The sequence below is a fragment of the Periplaneta americana genome, chromosome 12, assembly GCF_040183065.1.
Source record: "Periplaneta americana isolate PAMFEO1 chromosome 12, P.americana_PAMFEO1_priV1, whole genome shotgun sequence".
Lineage (NCBI taxonomy): Eukaryota > Metazoa > Arthropoda > Insecta > Blattodea > Blattidae > Periplaneta > Periplaneta americana.
The window spans coordinates 40,654,515-40,675,760 of record NC_091128.1 but is presented as its reverse complement, the minus strand read 5'-3'; the positions used below and the strand labels follow the sequence as shown (position 1 = coordinate 40,675,760).

Sequence of the window (21,246 nt, the reverse complement as noted above, 5' to 3'; positions counted from 1 at the left end):
TATGCCTTTTTGAAATATATGAATAACTGATGCACTGTACCCTTGTACTCCTATTTTTCTCCATTATCTGTTGAATACAAAATATCTGATCAATAGTTGATCTATTACGCCTAAAACCACACTGATGATCCTCAATAATTTCATCTACATATGGAGTTAATCTTCTCAAAATAATATCATATTGTTAACTCCCAAACATAATTTCAAATAAAGTTTCATTCCTTTCTTCTATATCTTGAAGAGGAAAAAAATCTTTCTTAGAGTAATTCATTCACCATAAAATTTATATTTGGTGGTACTGAATGCTATAGGCCTATGCCTAGGAGAGGGAGTCTTCTGAGAAGCTCTAGTACTTATTAGCAAGTGTCACGCTTTGAGTTTCAGAAATCCTGATCATATTATCAAAACCACAGATGTCCTCAATATTTTTCTGTTCAATAAAGTATGTCAGATGTCCTGGTAAATGGTATTAACAATACCATTTCGGCCGCCTCAATCCTTTTCAACTGACTTGATGTGAGAATAGTAACAACAACATTAATAGTAATAAATAACAGAGCGGGAAGTTGGAGGGCACGACTGCAGTAAATCACGTCCTCTCGGTGACAAGTTAGCATCGCTGTTTGTTCACCTCGTTGGCGCGTTCATTATCAACTCATTGTGACGTCAGGTTTTCCTAGAAACGAGACTCGGGACTTATCTCCAAAGTCCGAGCCTTCCGGTGGGCAAGTCATGTTTATTCAGGACAGCCTTCAATTCCTTTCATGGAGCTTGAAATTATTGGAATTCCTGTTTCAATATTCATACGGCACAAGAGGAAACACAGAGTTATTTTCAGGTACTATTTTATAATTTCATATCTACTTACGACTATTATTAAACAGAGGATTTTAGACTGAAACATTTTCTTTCCCTTGGAAAGGGAACTTTATAAAATTATCAGATCTAAGTCCCCTGGAAAAGTTGTAAGCTTATATAGTGTCGTACTGTAAAGGAAATGTTGGATACAAAAATTTGCTCCCAATACGAAATGTCAGCTACAATGCTGAACAAAAAGATTTCCTGCGCTGAAATTGATAAATCCTAAAGGAAAATTTCAGTATACGGATTCCTCAGTTACATTATATCTTGAAATACTAAAAAGAGCAAATTTATTTGCGTTTGTCGAATGCGCATCATCATGCTTACGAAAATGCACTTTTCAGTGCCAATAATTTATTTTGTGTGCACAAGGCTGGAATTTTGAAGTAAGAGGGAAAGGAAGGAATCCGTGTTCTGAAATTTATGCAATCCTAACGTGCGGTACACATCAGCTACGACAAACTGCACGTCAGATGACGATAGTTTAATCTCTGTTTAGTTTCCAACGGCGGTATTTCACTACCGTTGCGAGATAGCTTATATGGAGTGTCCAAAAATAAAATTCCCTACCGACTTTCTTGAAATAATGATTGTACTGGTAATTTTTGTAATAGCATGTATTCGTTACACATTAAGCCTAATTTTAACATGATACATAATTTATATGGTGACACACCTCCCATCTGTCGGTAGTGGCGAGAAAGATGTTATGGAACATTGTCGGTGTTAGGGCTGTAGCAACTTGTGTAAGGCAGTTTCGGAGCTCCACTAGTGCTGTGTCGTAATGAGTCGGGTGAAACATGTCCTTTGATAAACCACACCTAAAGAACTCACACACGCTGCCAAACAGTGCAGAACCTGCAGGCTTCTTCAGCGTGAAACTCAACATTTTATGCATTGTCGAATGCGGAATGTTCAATTCCTTTGAAGAATTCCGTACGGATTTTGAACTACATTCAATGGACAAGCCGAGACTTCAATGCTGTCGTCGGAGGCTGATGGACGTTCTTACCTGGCTCCGTCGTGACCTTCCCAGTGCGCTTACACTTCTTCACCAAACTGTGAATTGTTTTGTCCGTGGATCCATCTTTGGAATCGGCGATGAAATTTCTACCGGAAGTCACCATGCGACGAGCCCTCCAGCCTCCACAACACAATAGCAACCATAGGCTATCTGATATGCTGGACGTCATGCAGATTCAGTACCGACAGAGCAATGTTTAGCTGTTGCCAGAAAGCCAATGCACGGACTCCAGCAGCAACTGCACAGTATAGAATAAACATACAACGTAACTGCAATGCACTACCGTACGTATCTTACTCCTAAACGCTGGTCACTTGGAGTTTCAGATGAAACCTGTGGCGCATTTGTTTGTTGCAGTGCATTATTATTGTTTGTTCCAGCGTCGTTCACTCCACTTGTTGAGGGCTGGTCACTTTGAGTTTCTGCTGACACATCTGTCATGGAATTTCCAACTGTAGCTGCCTTCGCATATGCTTTGGTAAAAATAGAAGTCACTTGATAAATTGTAATTGGGCGATCTGGGTGATTAAGCATCTATTTACCACACTCAGATGAATAAAAGGACTTCAGAAGTACAAAAAAGATCTGTTGTGGCACTCAGCCTTGTGGATACTGTGTGGTGGTAAGGACAATATGTGGATGTGATTTCTCCTGCATGTGTGATGCATGACTATCGAGCACCAACAAAAGCACAACCGTGTACATTTCCTTGGAAATGCTGAAGCCTCTGTAGGAACTGCTCATTAGCTGCAAACAAACCATCTTTGTGGGGCAAACTGCGCATGTGCGCTGTTTTATCCCGCGGCGCATCCCGAACAAAGCACGCGATGCTATCGAGCCATTACATTTTGCCATGTAAACGAATACACAAGCAACATTATGCTTACTTATAGTGAAGAAATTCTACAAAAACCTATAAGCAAAATAAATAACGAAAACCCTAAAATTCTTCCCGCGTACCTCTCTCAACACAACTTCAAAGATGTCTTCACTCCCACACACCACGGCTATCTTCCATCTTTGACGACATGACGTTGAAGCAGTGGTACAAATTGTACTGATAATCACTATAAAAATTAAGTGCACAGTTTTACCCGACGCGCATTCGTACCCCACTCTGCTCTATGTCTATTATTATTATTATTATTATTATTATTATTATTATTATTATTATTATTATTATTATTATTATTATTATTATTATTATTATTCGTATTCTTATCATTAGGGAGCGGATTTTAGCACATTTGCATGTTATATTTCTTAGTTTCAAAACACATCCTACCATTATATAAACATGCATTAGACCTACAAAATATTTGCAGCCAAAGGTCAAAGTTCTTATGGTGCATATATTACATATAAATTTAAATGGTTAATGCATATTTCAGCATATAGAGCATATAGAAGCATTTTTAGTTATTTTTTTTAGCATTCTGTTGTTTAATTCATGATTACGAATATGGGAAATTAAAAAAAAAATTGAGTACATTAGAAACACAGACATTAAATATTTTATTTATGGCAATCTAACAACATGCAGACAGTGTACTGTTGTCGGCGAGTCATTTTGACAATTCCGCGGCAATCAACAAACCTCTGTCGACCTGGGTGGCGCAGTCGGTAGAGTGTTAGCCTTCTGTGCGATCCCGGTCTAGGTCGATGGCATTTAAGTGTGCTCATGTCAGTATATATACATACTAGGTTCAAAAAGTTCCCGGAATTTGCTAGCATCATAGAAACAACGTACCTTAAACACTATTCTACAGCATTCCCTTCAAAATAGTTGCCTTCCGCAACAACACACTTTTGCCAACGCGTGTAGAGTTCCTGGAAGCAGGCCTGGAAGCCATTTTGTGAAACCCGTCTTAGTGCTCTCGTCGCGTTTGCGATAACCTCTTCAGCATTGAATCTCCGTCCTTTCAGATGACTTTTCAGACGGGGAAACAGAAAGTAATCAGGTGGTGAGAGATCAGGAGAGTATGGTGGGTGATCCAAAGCAGTTATGTTGTGCCTGGCAAGAAAATTCTTTACAATAATTGCGCGATGAGCAGGTGCATTGTCATGCATAAGGAACCAGTTGTTTTCTACCCACTTTTCTGGACGTTTCCTTCTCACTGCGTCCAAGAGGAGACGGAGGATTTCTACGTACAATTCTTTCGTTACAGTACGACCTTCTGGAATGAACTCATGGTGCATGAGACCCTGAGAGTCGAAGAAAACTTCCAAAATAACTTTGCTTTAAGTGTGCTTAAATGCGACAGGCTCATGTCAGTAGATTTACTGGCATGTGAAAGAACTCCTGCGGGACAAAATTCCGGCACATCCGGCGATGCTGATATAACCTCTGCAGTTGCGAGCGTCGTTAAATAAAACATAACATTTAAAATAACTTTGCCTTTGGAAGTGTCCCTAGGAAATTTTTGCTTCCGAGGAGATGTTTTCGATTTCCACTCAGATGACTGTCGTTTAGGGACTGGGTCGTACAAGTAGCACCAGTTTCATTTTGTTTAAGAAATCACCATCTTCATCAGCCATACTGATCATGTCCCCAGCAAAACACAGAACTTGATGTTTGTACTTTGCTCTGTGGACATAATTACAAAATGCGACGAACAAACAAAACACTATGATAAACAAATGCCTACAACTCAAAACCAATAATTGCCATTATCAACAAACTTTAAGGAAATGACATCATGAATGTTACCAACAAAACAAATGTATAATATCCCTTGTTATATATTAATACGAAAAATGGTAGTAAAATTCCGGGAACTTTTTGAACCTAGTAGTATATTGGCATGTAAAAGAACACCTGTGGGACAAAATTCCGGCACACCAGCGACGCTGGTATAACCTCGGCAGTTGCGAGCATCGTTAAATAAGGCAATTTTTTTTAAAGCTCTCCATAATTAAATGCATTGCTGACTGTGCGTTATGATGGGTGGAAGTTGAGATTAAAAGATCAGATAATCAAACCAAGAGCCGTCTTAGCTTCTACTTCGCACGCGTATTGCATTTTGACAGCTGTTAGGAAAACGCTGCGATGTGATCGTCGCGGAAGTTAAGGAAGTGTTGATATACTTCTTTGCGCTAGCCAAACTCGACTTTCGTTGCTCGTCAAAAAAAGGCCTAATATAGGCACGATAATGCAATTTTCTGTGTTTTACTTGTCGACGTGACAAATCAGAATATTTCATTTTATTATGGTGACATGTTAAAGAAACTTCGACATTGTGTTAAAAGTGCATTGTATTTTAGAATAGCTTAGCCCAGCGTGTCTCAAACTTTTTTGAAGTGGGGACCACTTTTTTAAGTCAGAACAGTTCCGAGGACCACCTTACTCTTGTTCCTTTCGAAAGCAAATTTATCACTTTTGTATCATATTTTAATACCAGTATACTTATATATTAAAATAGAATTAATTAAATATACTGTAATACTTTTGTAATTATATTTTTTGTAGCCAATCACAAGTAACTTATAAGAAATTCTGTGCATTGTTGATTCATCGTTTGCCTGTTGGCAGTTAGTTGTTTGAAATCCTTCTTATGTGGTACACGCTAGTAGTTGTCCATATCTCTGTTAAATAGTGCCCATTATAAATAATGGAAAACTGGCTTCGATCCGGATCTTTGTAAAGAAAGGAACATGATGATACGCTTCATTTAGGCAGTGCTAATAGTTCAGAAGCTGTGTGTGAAGAAATATATTAATTATAGTGCCATTAAAGAAATATCTAGTCCTACTTGTAGCTATTCAAAGAAAAATACTTTCGTAAATATGACAAGAGTTATTTGGAACTTGCATTTACTTGGTGTGGCAATGAGGGCGAACCAAAACCTCTGTGCGTTGTTTGTTACGAAGTGCTTTCAAACGAGTGTATGAAACCCGCGAAATTGAAACGGCACTTAGAGACGAAACACGCAAGTGTAAAAAGTAAACCTGTCGGATTTTAAAATAGGCGGAGTATAATTTTTTTATATCGTCATCTGTAAAAACAAATAAAAAAATTAATGCAGAAACATGCCCTATTTTCAACACGTAAAGATGCAATTTGGCACGTTCTGTTATTGGTGTACGACGTACAGTATGTGTCCATTTCAATGTGCAGACTGGGTGTCGGCAAAACTATTTAAAAAAGTCATCAATACATGAAAAGGTTCGGCACTTTGGTCCTCCGTTATGAATTCGAGTGGTCCCTGGCTGGGTTACAGGCTCGGGACCAGATATGCAGGGAAAAGATGACGAGGAACGCCACGTTCATAGTGCTTTAAATCCCTCTTTTGTTGCTGAGAGTAGAGTGGGAATTCGATAGACGAGTAGGGTAATAAATTTCATAAAATGTCAGTACTGGGAGAAAAAGTGAAAGGCGATTGTCATGTGTCATTTCCAAACTCTGAGATTTTCAGCTATAGTGTGATACGCAATTCGTTTGAATTTTATTTTTTCTTCTGTCTTTTTTGAAGGACCACAAGGACAGAGCTCGAGGACCACAGGTGGTCCGCGGACCATAGTTTGAGAAACGCCGGCCTACAGCAAGAAAACAATAAATATAGTGAAGTGCTTAAAATAAAATAGACCTTGTTTTTTTTTTATTTTAACAGTGTGCACATTTTGTTTATATTCAGTGCATAGATCCTTATTACATGTATTCATATTTTGCCATTTTTAGTGCATATGAATCCGCCCCCTCCTTATCATAATTGCAGTGCGTGACTGCGTGGTTCAGTTGCATATTGAGATGACGCTTACTTGCAGAATGTTTCGTGTACATTGTAAGAAGCTTACGACAGACTACTCATATTAGCATTAACAAATATTTATGCATCATCAGCTGATTTCTGTAAACGTATTGCATAATGAAAGAAATCGTACTAGATCAGAAATAATAACGAAGGTTTTTGTAGCGGAAGGATCTGGGTTCATTTATTTATTTATTTGTTTACATATATATTTATTAATTTGTTTATTTATTTATTTATTTATTTATTTATTTATTTATTTATTTATTCTGGTGTAGTTAAGGCCATCAGGCCTTCTCTTCCACAACGCCAGGAATACAAATACAAGAATATAAATGAACAGAAAAAAAATACACTATATACAAAGTAAAGCTACACAAGAAATAAAGAGAGAGAAAAAAACACTATAAACAAAGTAAAGCCACACAAAAATATACATAGGTTGCAGTCACACAAACTTTAAATGAGTGATTAAGTATCGTAATTAATTGTATCCTAACTAATTAACTAACATAAACAAGAAACTTGCAATTTTAATCTACAGTAAAAATAAAATAAAAAAACACAAATCAATACTTCTAGCAATACCTAAAAACATTAACTAAGACACAATTTTCCAATTTAATTTTGAATTGTGATAAGTCCGGCAGTCCCTGACGTCATTAGGTAACGCATTTCAGAGGCGAGGTATTTCTACAGTATAAGAAGATGAGTATAAAGACGTTCTATGATGAGGGATAGAAAGAAGTGCTTGATGTCGGTTTCGAAGAGTTGTAAGAAATTGAAAGCGCGATAACAGATAATTCGGAGTAGAATTATGCATGATTCTAAATAGAAGAGACAGTGAATGTATTGTTCTTCGTTCCTTCAGACGCGCCCATGAAAGTAACTGGAGGGAAGGTGTTATATGGTCAAATTTACGAATATTGCAGATGATTCGTATGCATACATTATGAACACGTTGTAGTCTCTCAGCTAAGAGTGAGCTTATATTAGTTAGCAGGGAATCGCAATAATCAAAATGGGGCATTACAAGCGTCTGAATAAGATTCTTTTTTAGACTAAGCGGTAGAAATTCTTTCATATGAAACAAGGAGTGAAGTTGAGAAAATATTTTTTTGGAAATGTGTGTTACTTGAGTGTTCCAATTTAGATCGCTATCCATAAAAATTCCAAGATTTTTAACTGTTTCACTGTATTTAACAATAATCCCATTCAATATTATATGTGGTATAGTACTCGTTGTCACGAGGATGAACGAAATATGTTCCTTGGTGTCAGGAAGACTCTGGGTACAACCTAACCACTACAAATCCCTACAGGGAATTATGTTATCATCAACGCCTTCAGCATCATCATCAGCATCATCATCATTACCATCATCATTCACCAAAAAATATTAATATCCTATCAGTATTATTAACATCAATATTATTATTATCGCACAGTACCAAGATGATAAACGAGTCATCACCTACAGTCACCACCGCTAGTATTAGCACTATCACTGTCAAAAATGGACGAAACATGAATCCATCATTATGATCCAGAAAGAGAAGAATAATAAAAATAATGGAAACACTCCGCCACAAGATAAATTTCGCGTTCAAAAATCGGCAAGAAAGTCCACACTTAATTTTTTTACTTGGGATATGTTTTCTGCGGCAACCAGTAGCCTATGGGCACCTGTTCCGGGATCCGCGGCAAAACAAAGAATGGCAAAGATTCAAATACTTACTATAACAACACTTTGAGCCACAGCCGAATGCTAATATTGTTAGTAGTCAGGCCGTGAACAATATAAAGGCCCATTCACAATGAAAATTAAACATAACCGTAACATACACACAGAAGTTTGCGCCCAGGCTACCAAATGGGATCATTCACAATGATTCACATAAGCATTGACATAAACATTGCCGTAAGACGTTAACATGAAAGTTTGCAAACTCCAAACTTTCATGCTTATGCTTACGTGATTTGCAAACAGAACACATTCGTGGAGCGCTGAAGTATACGACAGAATATGAGGAAATGGCGACGTTGTTATGTTTCCATGGTTACCAAGTATGTTTGCTGTTATGTTTATGTTCCCATCGTGAATGACGGTATGACTTCTTGATTTTACCGTAAGGTTTATATTCTTAAGTTAACGCTTACGTTATGTTTAATTTTCATTGTGAATGAGCCTTAACTTGTGTTACCACGTCCAATGACGCTATCTCCTCTCGCTACACGCGCCAAACTTGCACTTGTGTATAAAGTTAGCCGTGCCGAGCGACCTCTCTCAGTAATAGCTCGGTATCGAAAGCAGATACAGACCTTTGTTTGATTTTTAATCGCGAGTTGTACAATATTAAAGTAGTAATGTACTTTGAATGAAAAATTCTGAAGAATTTGTTGTGACTTGAGGCTAATCTCAGAAAGTTTCTTCATATGAAGAGAAGATAGAAACTGAGATAGAAACCTTACCCCACATCCTGGGATTCTGCCAACATGGAACTCTCATCCGGAATACTGGACACCATGCAATAAAAGAACTTATTGCTAAAAGTCTTCCTTCCTTCTACGAGATTCACCAAGAAGTCCACTGCCTTGCAAATGATGGAAGTTCTCGGCGAGTTGACATCATTGCCATTGATAGAAGAAATGACAGAGCAATTATCATCGATCCCACCGTGCGCTTTGAAACTGCAGTTGAACAACCTGTAGCAGTACATGAAGAAAAGAAGACCATCTATGACCCTACAATTCAATACTTTAGGGATTATTATCATATACAAGGACAGATTGAAGTATTTGGCCTATTGTTCGGAGCAAGAGGAACAATTCCAAAATTCTCAGTTGAATGTTTTAAGTCTTTTGAAATTCCTTTAAATATTTTGAAAATTATTGATATAGACGTAATGAAATATTCTGTTCAGATTTTACGTAATCACCTGTACACCTAAATTTCTTTATATTCTATCTATTTACTAATAATTATTGAATGAAAGTGCTTTCCCAAGGGTAGCTTCCATTTGAAAATAAAAAATGTAAATAGTGATAACGCAAATGTTTATTTTTATTTTATTTCTACTTCCGTCATTGACTTCTAGCAGAATGTGGTGCCCACAAGTGGCGAGATAACACGATAAAGTACAGAGTGTCCAACATGCCCGACTGTCCAACAGACCCTAGTTTACCCTATGCATGCCCTTCATTATTTAATTCCCTAATCATAGACTCAAAAATCAATTTCTGAACCGAAACAAAAATAAAACATTCACACCAACACAAGTGCAGCTTCATGCCCGGTACCGGGTGACATATTCTACGTGCCGGTGTATGGCTGAAGTAGCGCAGAATGCTTTTGGAGGAGGAAAATAAAATACGATAATTATAACAGACTATTTAGAATAAGGTAAAGCCTTATTCATATACATTATTATCCAAATTTCGGGGAAAAACTGTGTAGAAATATTATGATAAAATTTCAAAATTTATGCTCTTCTTCTAAGTCAAGCCAATGCACCAGCTGACAAGTTCCTGTCTGCGTTGCAGAAAATTGATTAGCCTAAGTCAGCTTTGAATTGTAACCATCCCCATATTTGCCAGATTTAGTTCCCTCACACTATCATCCATTTGCAAAATTGGAAGAAAAAATTAATACAATAAAATTTAAGAAAAAAGTTTTCATCGAATGAAGCGGTAATAAGTGGAAGAATGGTATGTAAATGAAGAAAATCAATTTTTAAGAGGTTTACAATTTGCTATAAGTGCTAAGTGTATAAAGTTAAAAGGTGACTGGGCCTATGTTGAATAAATACTGGGTGTTCATTTCAAAGTGTGTCATGACGTCACTGTTGTTGGGTCACCGATTTGAAGCGAGTTTCAGCTTATATGTTAGAGAAGTTGCCTATTATTTAAGGCGTTCTTCAATCTGAACTTAAGAACGTGTACGGTATAACTTGAACGTCGTAGCAACAGATGGCGGTCTGTACGGTCTGTGTGCTACCATAACCTCTTTCGAACTGTGTTTTGCGCCGGCAAGTCGTACGCATGGTATTTGTTATTATTGGTTGCGTACGGTAACATTCCACAACACAAATCAAATGCTCCGTGTCCATGTTGACCGTCGAAGTTAATGTCAACAAATACGTAAGTAATCGTCTTAACCCTCTCCCCATATCCCGAGAGTACGTATTTCCAAACAGTTCACATTCCTGCCACTACCGGCGTTACCGTACGTATCGGTACGTACTCTTCAGAATGAACGCCGTACTTGCTAGGCAACTTCTCTGCCTCATAGGTTGTACACCTCTGCGGAAGTATAGGAATATTGAATTCTCTAGGCTCATCGGCTAGCCACATGACGGCATACAGCGAGCCATGACACACTTTGAACTGAACACCCAGTACAATACAAGCTTGTTTTGGGATGCAGTAACTATTTGCATATTAGTTTAAGAACTTATCATTAGTGCCTCTTACAAAAGAGCGTTAATTTCGGGCTGGATTCATGATAGAATATGACATTTGAGGAAAGAAACAAACCTTCTTCTTCCTATGAAGAGTGTTATTTAACGACGGTGTATCAACTACTAAACCTAGTAGTTGATACAGCGTCGTTAAATAACACTCTTTAGCGTCGATGAGATTGGTGATAGCTAGATGGTATTTGGCGAGATGAGGCCGAGGATTCGCCATAGATTATCTGGTATTCACCTTACGGTTGGGGAAAACCTCGGAAAAAACGCAACCAGGTAATCAGCCCAAGCGGGGATCGAACCAGCGCCCGAGCGCAACTTCAGACCACCAGGCAAGCGCCTTAACCGACTGAGCCACGCCGGTGGCTATGAGAAATGTGAAGTTCCCGTTTCGAAACTAACGGAATTGTGAAGTCCAGCCCATCCATTTCATTTGTGGCCTTGCAATGTCTCGTTTGCCTTGAATGTGAGATAAATAGGCTATGCTTATCTTGGAAATCGCTCGGGGGCATCCTTTGGACGTGGATATATCATTGCTGCTGATACGATTGAATTTCTTCCACCAAATATTCTTGGTATTTATAAATCTGTTATAAAGACTAGCTCTCATATACGCGTTTGAGACAAATGCGAACACAAATTTTTGAAACGATCGAAATGACTATGCTAGTAAAATGGACTGGAAAACTAAGCTTGATGACATTAAAAGCCAGGATTCTAGATAGATTCGATACAAGCATAGACCACCGGAAGAAAATTGTTTGGAAAATCAGGTAAAACCAACCCCATTACAGACCAGAGGTTGCCAGGAGGTCAAGGCTTAAATTTCACAGACAATTGATATTTAATGGCAGTAGGCATGTCAGTTATACGTGCCCGCCACCCTTACCCCAAGAAACTACCACTGGTCTGTTCGTTTATGTTAGAGGCAGAGTAAGCCCCAGGACCATAACCCAGGCTTGATCACATTTAGGCCCAATTGTATAAAACTCCCTGACTAAAGATCAACTTTGATCGAAGATCGAAAAGTAAACCGAGTTCAGACACTTCTTCTATTGTATAAAACTTTTCTGCGATCGAATTACCTTGGTTCAAATGCAATCTAAGTTCACGTGAAAAGGATTTGGCAACATCGCATAAACAGGTGAAATACGTGATGCGCGGACCATGTTATACAGGTTTGTTCAGTGTTGCCAATCTAGCGATTTAAACTCTTTTTCAACAACAATTTCTTTTAACTTTTATATTGCTTAAATAGGGATTTAGTGACCTTTTTAGCACCCCATAGTGACAAAATTTAATCTTTCTTTGTTGATAATGAGAAATCTAGCGACTTTACAACTACTTTTTCGCGACTTTCCGTATTACACTCTGTTGGAGACACTGTTTTTTTTTTTGCAATGTAAATAATGGCGGACAATAAGAAGAAGGTTGACTATTCTCCAAGTTGTTATCATGTTATGGTGTTTGATACTGCTAAACATAATAAAGCTTTATAAAACGACAATTTTCGTTTAGTAATACAGTTAATTGAACATTTATGAATGTACCTGTCATATCCATTAATAATTAATGGTTGTTATAAACATAATATAATTATAGGTTATGTTATTTGATACTGCTGAACACGATAGAGCCTTATAAAATATAAGAATGTTTGTGTATTAAGGCAGGAAATTGAAAGAAATATATATATATATAAATGTACCTAACATATCTATTAATATTAATAATAATGGATATTTTATTTGCACAATCTGTTACTCGTGTATTTCAAACAGAAAAGAAATAACTGAACTTGGATCATCTAACTTAATCGGAGAAATTTCTTCAGTCAAAGTTGACTTTAGTTTGAGACAAATTAATCTCAGATTAGACTTTATACAACACAAAATTCCAAGTTCAGCTGAAACAAGGATCAATTTAACCTCTGATCTAAGATTAAATGGTTTATACAATCGGGCCTTAAAGCGAAGATTGTAGAACGTAAGTTAGTGTTAAATCTAATATTAGCCTATACCCATAAAGCACCAGAAGAATATTTCGAAAAACCAAGCTAGATTATATTAGAAGTCAGTATTTTAGAAATCAATGCGAAATGCAATCAAAACAAGCATGTATCACCAGAAGAAAAGTCTGGAAACCTAGGATTCATTATATTAAAACCCAAGAGCCTAGAAAGCAGTGAGAAACCGAATCAATATAAGTATAGGTCAAGGGAAGAAAATCGTTTGAAAACCCAGGCTTGATCTTATTGAAAACGAAGACTGCAGAAAGCAATCAGAAAGCCAATCAATACAAGCATAGATCGATTTAAAAACGAAGATTCTAGAAAGAAACAAGGAATCCAATCAATTCAAAGAGAGATCACCAGAAGAAAATAGTCTACAAAGTCAGACTTGATCATATTAAAAGCCAAGATTCCAGAAAGTGAATGTAAATCCAGTCAATACGAGGATGGTTTACCAGAAGAAAATAAATTAGTTTGAAAAACCAGAATTGATTAGAGGCTAATAAAACCCAAGATTGTAAAAATAAATGGACAATTGAATCAAAATAGTAGGCTATACATAATACATCACCTGAAGGAAATAGTCTGGAAAACCAGACTTGGAATCATATTAAAAGCGAAGATTCTAGAAAGCAATGCGATATCCAATCAATACAAACATAGATCACCAAAGGAAACAATCTGAAAAATCCTGATTGATCATATTAAAAGCCAAGATTCTAGAAAGTAATGCGAAATCCAATCAATACAAGCATAATCGTTTTAAAAGCGAAGATTATAGAAAGCAATAAGAAATCCAATCAATTCAAGTACATATCACCAGAAGAAAATAGTTTACAAAATCAGACTTGATCATATTAAAAGCTCAGATTCCACAAAGTAAATGTAAATCCAATCAATACAAGATGGATCATTAAAAGAAAATAAATTAGTCTAAAAAAACAGGATTGATTATAATAAAACCCAAGATTGTGAAAATAAATGGGCAATTGAATCAAAATAGTATGCATAATATATCACCTGAAGAAAATAGTCTGGCAAACCAGACTTGGCATCACATTAAAAGCGAAGATTCTAGAAAGCAAAGCGATATTCAACCAATACAAGCATAGATCGTTTTAAAAGTGAAGATTCTAGAAGGCAATTAGAAATCCAATCAATTCAAGTGCAGATCAGGGGAAGAAAATAGTGTACAAAATCAGTCTTGAACATATTAAAAGGCAAGATTCCATAAAGTGAATGTAAATTCAGTCAATATAAGGATGGTCACCAGAAGAAAATAAGTTAATCTGAAAAACAGAATTGATTATAATAAAACCCAAGATTGTAAAAATAAAAGGGCAATTGAATCAAAATAGTATGCATAATATATCACCTGAAGAAAATAGTCTGGAAAACCAGACTTGGCATCATATTAGAAGCGAAGATTCTAAAAAATAATGCGAAATCCAATCAATACAAGCATAGATTGTCATATGAAAATCGGGACAAAGAAACTGTCTCCAGATTGCCAGAAGGTATGATAGCTAATAGGCCTACTGAAGCGCCATCGGTAACTCCCCAAAGACCGAAACTAAATTTTCCAGAAAATATTCAAACATGTTAGCGTCGTTCCACACCCGTTCGTTATCATGCACTTATCAATGCAGAGAGTTTTTGTGCCTTATCTCCATTGCTTGTTATTGTCTTTATCACATAGTAACAAATGAAAACACTCAAACAAATGAAAATAGAGAGAAATCTGAATTCCATTAAGCTTGTAGCTGCTGTTGAGCTTGTACTATACCATACAAACTATGGAGTAAGTGAAAGACAATGAGCCACTTATGAGTCGTAACCGGCAAAGATTATAGGAGTTACTGCAACTTATTTCTGTTTCTAATGTATTTCGATCAATGCTCTTACTCGGAATGGTTTCGTGTGTTCCTGCAGTTTGTGAGTATCTACTGTATTTGTGATTGATTTGCTGTCTCTCTATCTCGACGTACATTTTCTACCAATCAAGTTACGCTAATAAAATGAACAACAGTTTGTTTCTAATAAATCCTTTGAATTTATAGGCCGATCTTACATTCTATACAAGGTGGGATAATATTTTTAAAGTGTGATATAACTTCTGTGGCTGGGAGAAAAAAGGTCTTAAGTAAAAATTGTATAGCCTACTTTTCAGGAGAGCAGTAGAAAGATTGAAATAGGTGTCGATTATAGAGTTCTTTTAATTAAGATGTTTTTCCTGGATATTATTTGTTTATATTTCTTCTAAAATGGGTAATGTTGCTCATTTAACAATTTTCTTGATTATTTCCAAAAATAGCCGCACTTAAGCTTTTAAGACTACAACCCAAACCGAGAAGAAGGGACTAGGCCTATTTAAACATAAACATTTTTCATGTCAAAATAAATGGGAAATGTAAATTATATGGAATATCAAAACATGTCTTAAACAATATATGACTGCTTACCTGGTGCTTAAAGTTTTAAAAGGAAAGGGCATCAGTATGTGATAAAATAGCTAAAATACAAGTTAGACCTTCTTAATAGGGAAGCGTGGAAAGTAAACATGTGACGTTTGTAAGGAATAAAGTATTAAATTTCATAAGTCATTTATTCTGTTTATGCTCGATTCAAAAAGTACTTTCGACATTTGGTAACGCTCTATAAATCCAGTCAGGAGTCTTATTTGATTTTTAACCGTTTTACCAGATTGTAGAGAATTGTTTTCGCTTTCAGAATATATAAAAATCTCATTTTCACAAAAAATTTACTTTAGACCTTTTTCCTCCCGGCCACAGACTTTAAGGCGTTAGTCACATCTGTATCTATACAACCTAATAGATTAATTGTATGCTTTTGGATTTTGTTTATTTACACAATTCAAGTTACTTTTTTAAACCGCATCCTTCAGATGACCTCCTCCACTTGCAATGCACTGCTGAAGTCACTTCTGGAAACTTGTTATGACACCAACACGTAACTCCTAACTGTTGTTTTAAATTTCATGCCGAATCTTGTTCTTCAGTTCTTGAATATCGTGTCACCTGTGGGAGAACACCATAATTTTGGAGACTTTGTAGAGTTTCTTTCCCCACGCATCATCTCCAGATCTGGTGATAATGTATAGCCTTCGCGTTCACCCTATTTCACAGCTCCAGATTTTTTTCTTGTAGAGGTATGGGTACGTAAAGGACAATGTTTATGTTCTTTCTTTAGCCCGTATGGCTGCGGTACATGCATTATATAATCTGAGATGCTAAGCAGTGTCTCAGAGGGATTGGAATTTGCCGTGCGACCAGAGGTTCACTTATCGAGAACATGAAAAATATAAAAAAAAACTTGAAGTGATAACCTATCTACTATAATACATATATTGCGATACAAGAGTGGTAAGTGTATTGTAACAGAATCGAGGAAAAGTTAGAGAAGACGAGACGAAGTCAAGTCTTCTGTATTTCAGAGATTCTGTTATGCACTTAGCACATATATTGCATACTATTTTTTGGCCTATCTTAATAAAAAAATTATTATTAACCATTTTTAATTTAAACAAATAGTTTGTTTCTGGAAGCTAATATTTTCATGTATGATCGCCATTTATTATTTGTCGATAGGTGTCATTCATTTGTTATTATTCTTATTTGCTATAGGTGTCATTCATTTGTTATTATTCGTATTTGCTATAGGTGTCATTCATTTGTTATTAATCGTATTTGCTGTAGGTGTCATTCATTTGTTATTATTCGTATTTGCTATAGGTGTCATTCATTTGTTATTATTCGTATTTGGTATAGGTGTCATTCATTTGTTATTATTCGTATTTGCTATAGGTGTCATTCGTTTGTTATTATTCGTATTTGCTATAGGTGTCATTCATTTGTTATTATTCGTGTTTGCTATAGGTGTCATTCATTTGTTATTATTCGTATTTGCTATAGGTGTCATTCATTTGTTATTATTCGTATTTGCTATAGGTGTCATTCATTTGTTATTATTCGTATTTGGTATAGGTGTCATTCATTTGTTATTATTCGTATTTGCTATAGGTGTCATTCGTTTGTTATTATTCGTATTTGCTATAGGTGTCATTCATTTGTTATTATTCGTGTTTGCTATAGGTGTCATTCATTTTTTATTATTCGTATTTGCTATAGGTGTCATTCATTTGTTATTATTCGTATTTGCTATAGGTGTCATTCATTTGTTATTATTCGTATTTGCTATAGGTGTCATTCATTTGTTATTATTCGTATTTGCTATAGGTGTCATTCGTTTGTTATTATTCGTATTTACTATAGGTGTCATTCGTTTGTTGTTATTCGTATTTGCTATAGGTGCCATTCGTTTGTTATTATTCGTATTTGCTATAGGTGTCATTCATTTGTTATTATTCGTATTTGCTATAGGTGTCATTCATTTGTTATTATTCGTATTTGCTATAGGTGTCATTCATTTGTTATTATTCGTATTTGCTATAGGTGTCATTCATTTTTAAAATGGATAATGAATCTCTCAGTATCATTAAACAAATTTTGTTAATGTCCTCATTAGAAAATTTAAGAGAAAGGAGAATGGTTTTGGTTAACTTAAATGAAGTTCCTCTAGCTCCAAAAAGAAGTCCTTTCATTTCCCATATATTAATATTCATTTTGTATCTCTCACTGAAGTGAGGAATACTTGGGTTGTAAATAGACTTCTTTTCATCGTCAACGTTATTAACTTGTTGATCATCCTTCTCAAAACGGACAGTTGGGTCAAGAATGAAACTTCTTTGATTCCGGCGATCGATGGCTATTATGTCTGTTCTTCTCGTTGACCCATTCTCAGTCAAGCAGTGCACTTCTTCGTAAACCTTCCACTTTGCCTTCCGAAGAATGGTTGCGATGGAGCTTCTCACTTTATGGTGGCGATTGTTCCTCAGTAGTTCTCCTTTAGGGCAATAACCCAAAACATGCCCAAGGGTTTCTATTTTGCTGCGTCTTGGATGACGACAGTTTTGATCTAGGAAGAAACGATCTCCATTGATTTTATCGCGTTCAGTCACGACCCCACGAGTGGCGCTCAGAGCAACAACCGGAAGTCGTCAGAAATGGTTTTCACGCTTACATCTTACCTACATTGATTCTTGTTTTCTTACAAATCTCCATTCCAATAAATTAATTTGGAACGAGTACAAGTAGGATAATAAGACATTTATTTATTTCCTCATAACACACAGTGGTGCGCGACACTTATAGTTCGTTACTTTTAAGTAAATAAATAAAAGTTGATTTAATTTATGGTCTTTCCCGGGGGTAAAAGGCGGTCAGAGCGTGGTGCCGACCACACCACCTCATTCTAGTGCCGAGGTCATGGAAAGCATGGGGCTCTACCTCCATGCCCCCCAAGTGCCTTCATGGCATGTTACGGGGATACCTTTACCTTTTACCTTTTACTACACGTGTGTTGTAAGTTTAAGTTACAAGGCATATCAACAACATCGGTAAGGTTGTTAAAAACATGATCGGCCAAAAACACTTATTGCGTTGCTATAGCATTAATAGTTATAGAGACTATTTCGTTTATATGACGTCATTCCATTTTCGACCAATGAAGTGTAATGAAATTTTGAATTCGAACCAATCACAGTCAAACATCGCGATAATTTTTGCAGCTAGATTTATCGCTATCAATTTATCGCATGGTCATTCTTTTGTTTAGTCGGTGTCGCCAACTGTTTCCCCGTAAATAGATGAGCATGTATCCATTAAGATGCATATACACGGTTAAACTGCTCTTTCAACTTTACGCATTCAAGCAATGAATGCAAGATTGATTGCTAATATTAATTAATATATTTACGCAGTGAAGACGACGTTCAAAACGGCGCACCATGTAGACACAAAATCTTTATGCATTTTAATTGAACGTACGTTTTAAACTTGATCATTTCAATATCATTTCCAGACTGCATGCATACATGCATGGAAAGTTGAACTGTGTAGATGCAGCTTCAGTCCCGTTACACACTACAGCGAGAATGCGTTTGTCGATCTATGGAAAATGCTTTCCTGTAGCATGAGTAACGGTCGAAATAAGGCACAGCTGACACGTGGTCCCGCGCCCACAGGTAACTAATCTAATTGTAACCTATAAAATCTGTACTACGTATGAAATTAAACAATTAATAGAAAGTCAGATGTTCAAATTTATGTAACATCAGCGCACATCAAACCTAAAGACCTTGTATATTACGAGTATATACAAGGTCTTTGATCAAACTGCCTTCCGTATGGCTTAAAAACGTGTTTTAATTATCTATACAAAGATGGGTTCACTGTTTAGCAAAATGTCTCGCTGTAGTGTGAATACATATGCATTGCTATATAGCTGTTTCCACACAATATTACATAGTTTTTTAGTTCTCAGTGTAGTGTGTAATGTAACGACGAAGTACTAAATTCCACTTCCACATCTTCATCTTCTAATTCCATGTCCATTGTAGGTTATCAGAAAAAATTACACTCCTTTATTCAAATTTGATAAATGCGTTTTCAACAATTCTTCTTTTAATTAATGTATTAATCAGGTTAATTTGTAATTATAGCCTATTATAAAATGTTTGCATTATATTATGATTTCAACAGATAATGAAAACGTATTTCTGTTATAATAATAAGTGAAAAGTGCAGTACATGTAATTAACATTGTTAAACCTGTATTTTGCTTTTCGCAATTGGCATTACTGAATAACATCCAATTTCTTTATTGCAGTAATCGATATTCAGTCTATCTCAACTTCACAATATCTGAATAGGTTAAGTATTCGTAAATATACAATTATTAACAATTTGTGAGCAAATTTTAGGGATATATGGTTTATATTTTTATTTTATTCACGAAATAGTCCTAATAAATGTCACGAGAGGTCTGTGGATTAATTTTTTTTGGACAATTTCGATTGAACCGTTCAATCCCGTTTCATGAAGATTAAAATAGGCTACTGGATCTTTCTCCATATTGCACCTTTTTGTAGAGGAAGAAATTGATTAAATATTAAACCAGCGGTCATCAGCACACTGCACTCTCGGGCTAGCGTCTCTTACAGCACCAGCGTGTATCCGTGGCTGCTGGCCGGGTATGCTTCCTCCTACACGAGGGTGCATATTGTGATGCACTGCTTACCCGTAACCCATTTCAGCGAGTGCTGACGACCACTGCATTAAACCATTCTCTGATTGTCGCACCGACGCCGAAGTTAACATGCTTTGAACTGAATCTGCGATGATTCAAGTCTTCATGGGATAAGAAATCTATAATGTAAATTCAACTAGTGTATGGGCCTTATATCAAAGTAGTATAAAACTTTCCAAAGAGTTACAATATGTAGCATAATCCTGTGTAACAATACAGGATCAGTGACTGGGAAAACGTTACCCATACTGGTCAGATGACCGTTCACCTGCTGAGGTGAGTGGGCAATATGCGCCACTGATCATCATAATCATTGTTATTCTGTAGCTGGACCCTTCATTGTGGGCATTGTAGTGCACTTTTTTAGACTTTGTTTCTGGGAAGCTATTATTTTTTCTACCTGACGTTTCTTGCTGTCCAGTAAAGAACTTCATTCTGGCCATTCTCAACTTTGACAGATGAAATATTGCAGTAAAGTTACCGTCCACGCCATTAGTTAAATATCAAAGTACATATGTAAACCATTACTTTAAATGTCAGTGCCATACAATACTTCTCTTCTCGAGTATAATTTATTACTTATAGTTACAATATTTACGAGGGCCGTCCAGAAAGTAAGTTTACCTGGGACCGTTTACAGAAAGAAAATACAATTTTATGGAAAGATTTATCGGAATAGATATAACAATTGTTGAGCTAGTTTCAAGATATTCTCCACCGAAATTGAGTCATTTATCATAATGTGGGATCAATTTTTATAGCACTTTGTCGTAGAAATCTGCTGCCTGGGATCAAAACCATGTGCGATAGTCGTATGCCATCTCTGTTGATCCCACGGCATGACAAATGTCTCTATTCCGATGGAGAATGTGTTGAAAAATAGCTCAACAATTATTGCTGTATCTGTACCAGTAACTATTGTATTTCCATGAAATTGTGTTTTCTTTCTGCATACGGTTCCAGGGA

At 36.2% G+C, this 21,246-nt stretch overlaps 1 long non-coding RNA gene across 1 annotated transcript in view; it reads left to right on the top strand.

The window, feature by feature from the left end:
• The first annotated feature begins 661 nt into the window (after positions 1 to 661).
• The window catches only part of LOC138710031 (uncharacterized), a 415,724-nt gene continuing 395,139 nt past the window's right edge, over positions 662 to 21,246 (top strand). The window contains exon 1 of the long non-coding RNA XR_011335028.1: positions 662 to 838. This is a non-coding gene — a long non-coding RNA (uncharacterized lncRNA). The remainder of the gene's footprint in view (positions 839 to 21,246) is intronic.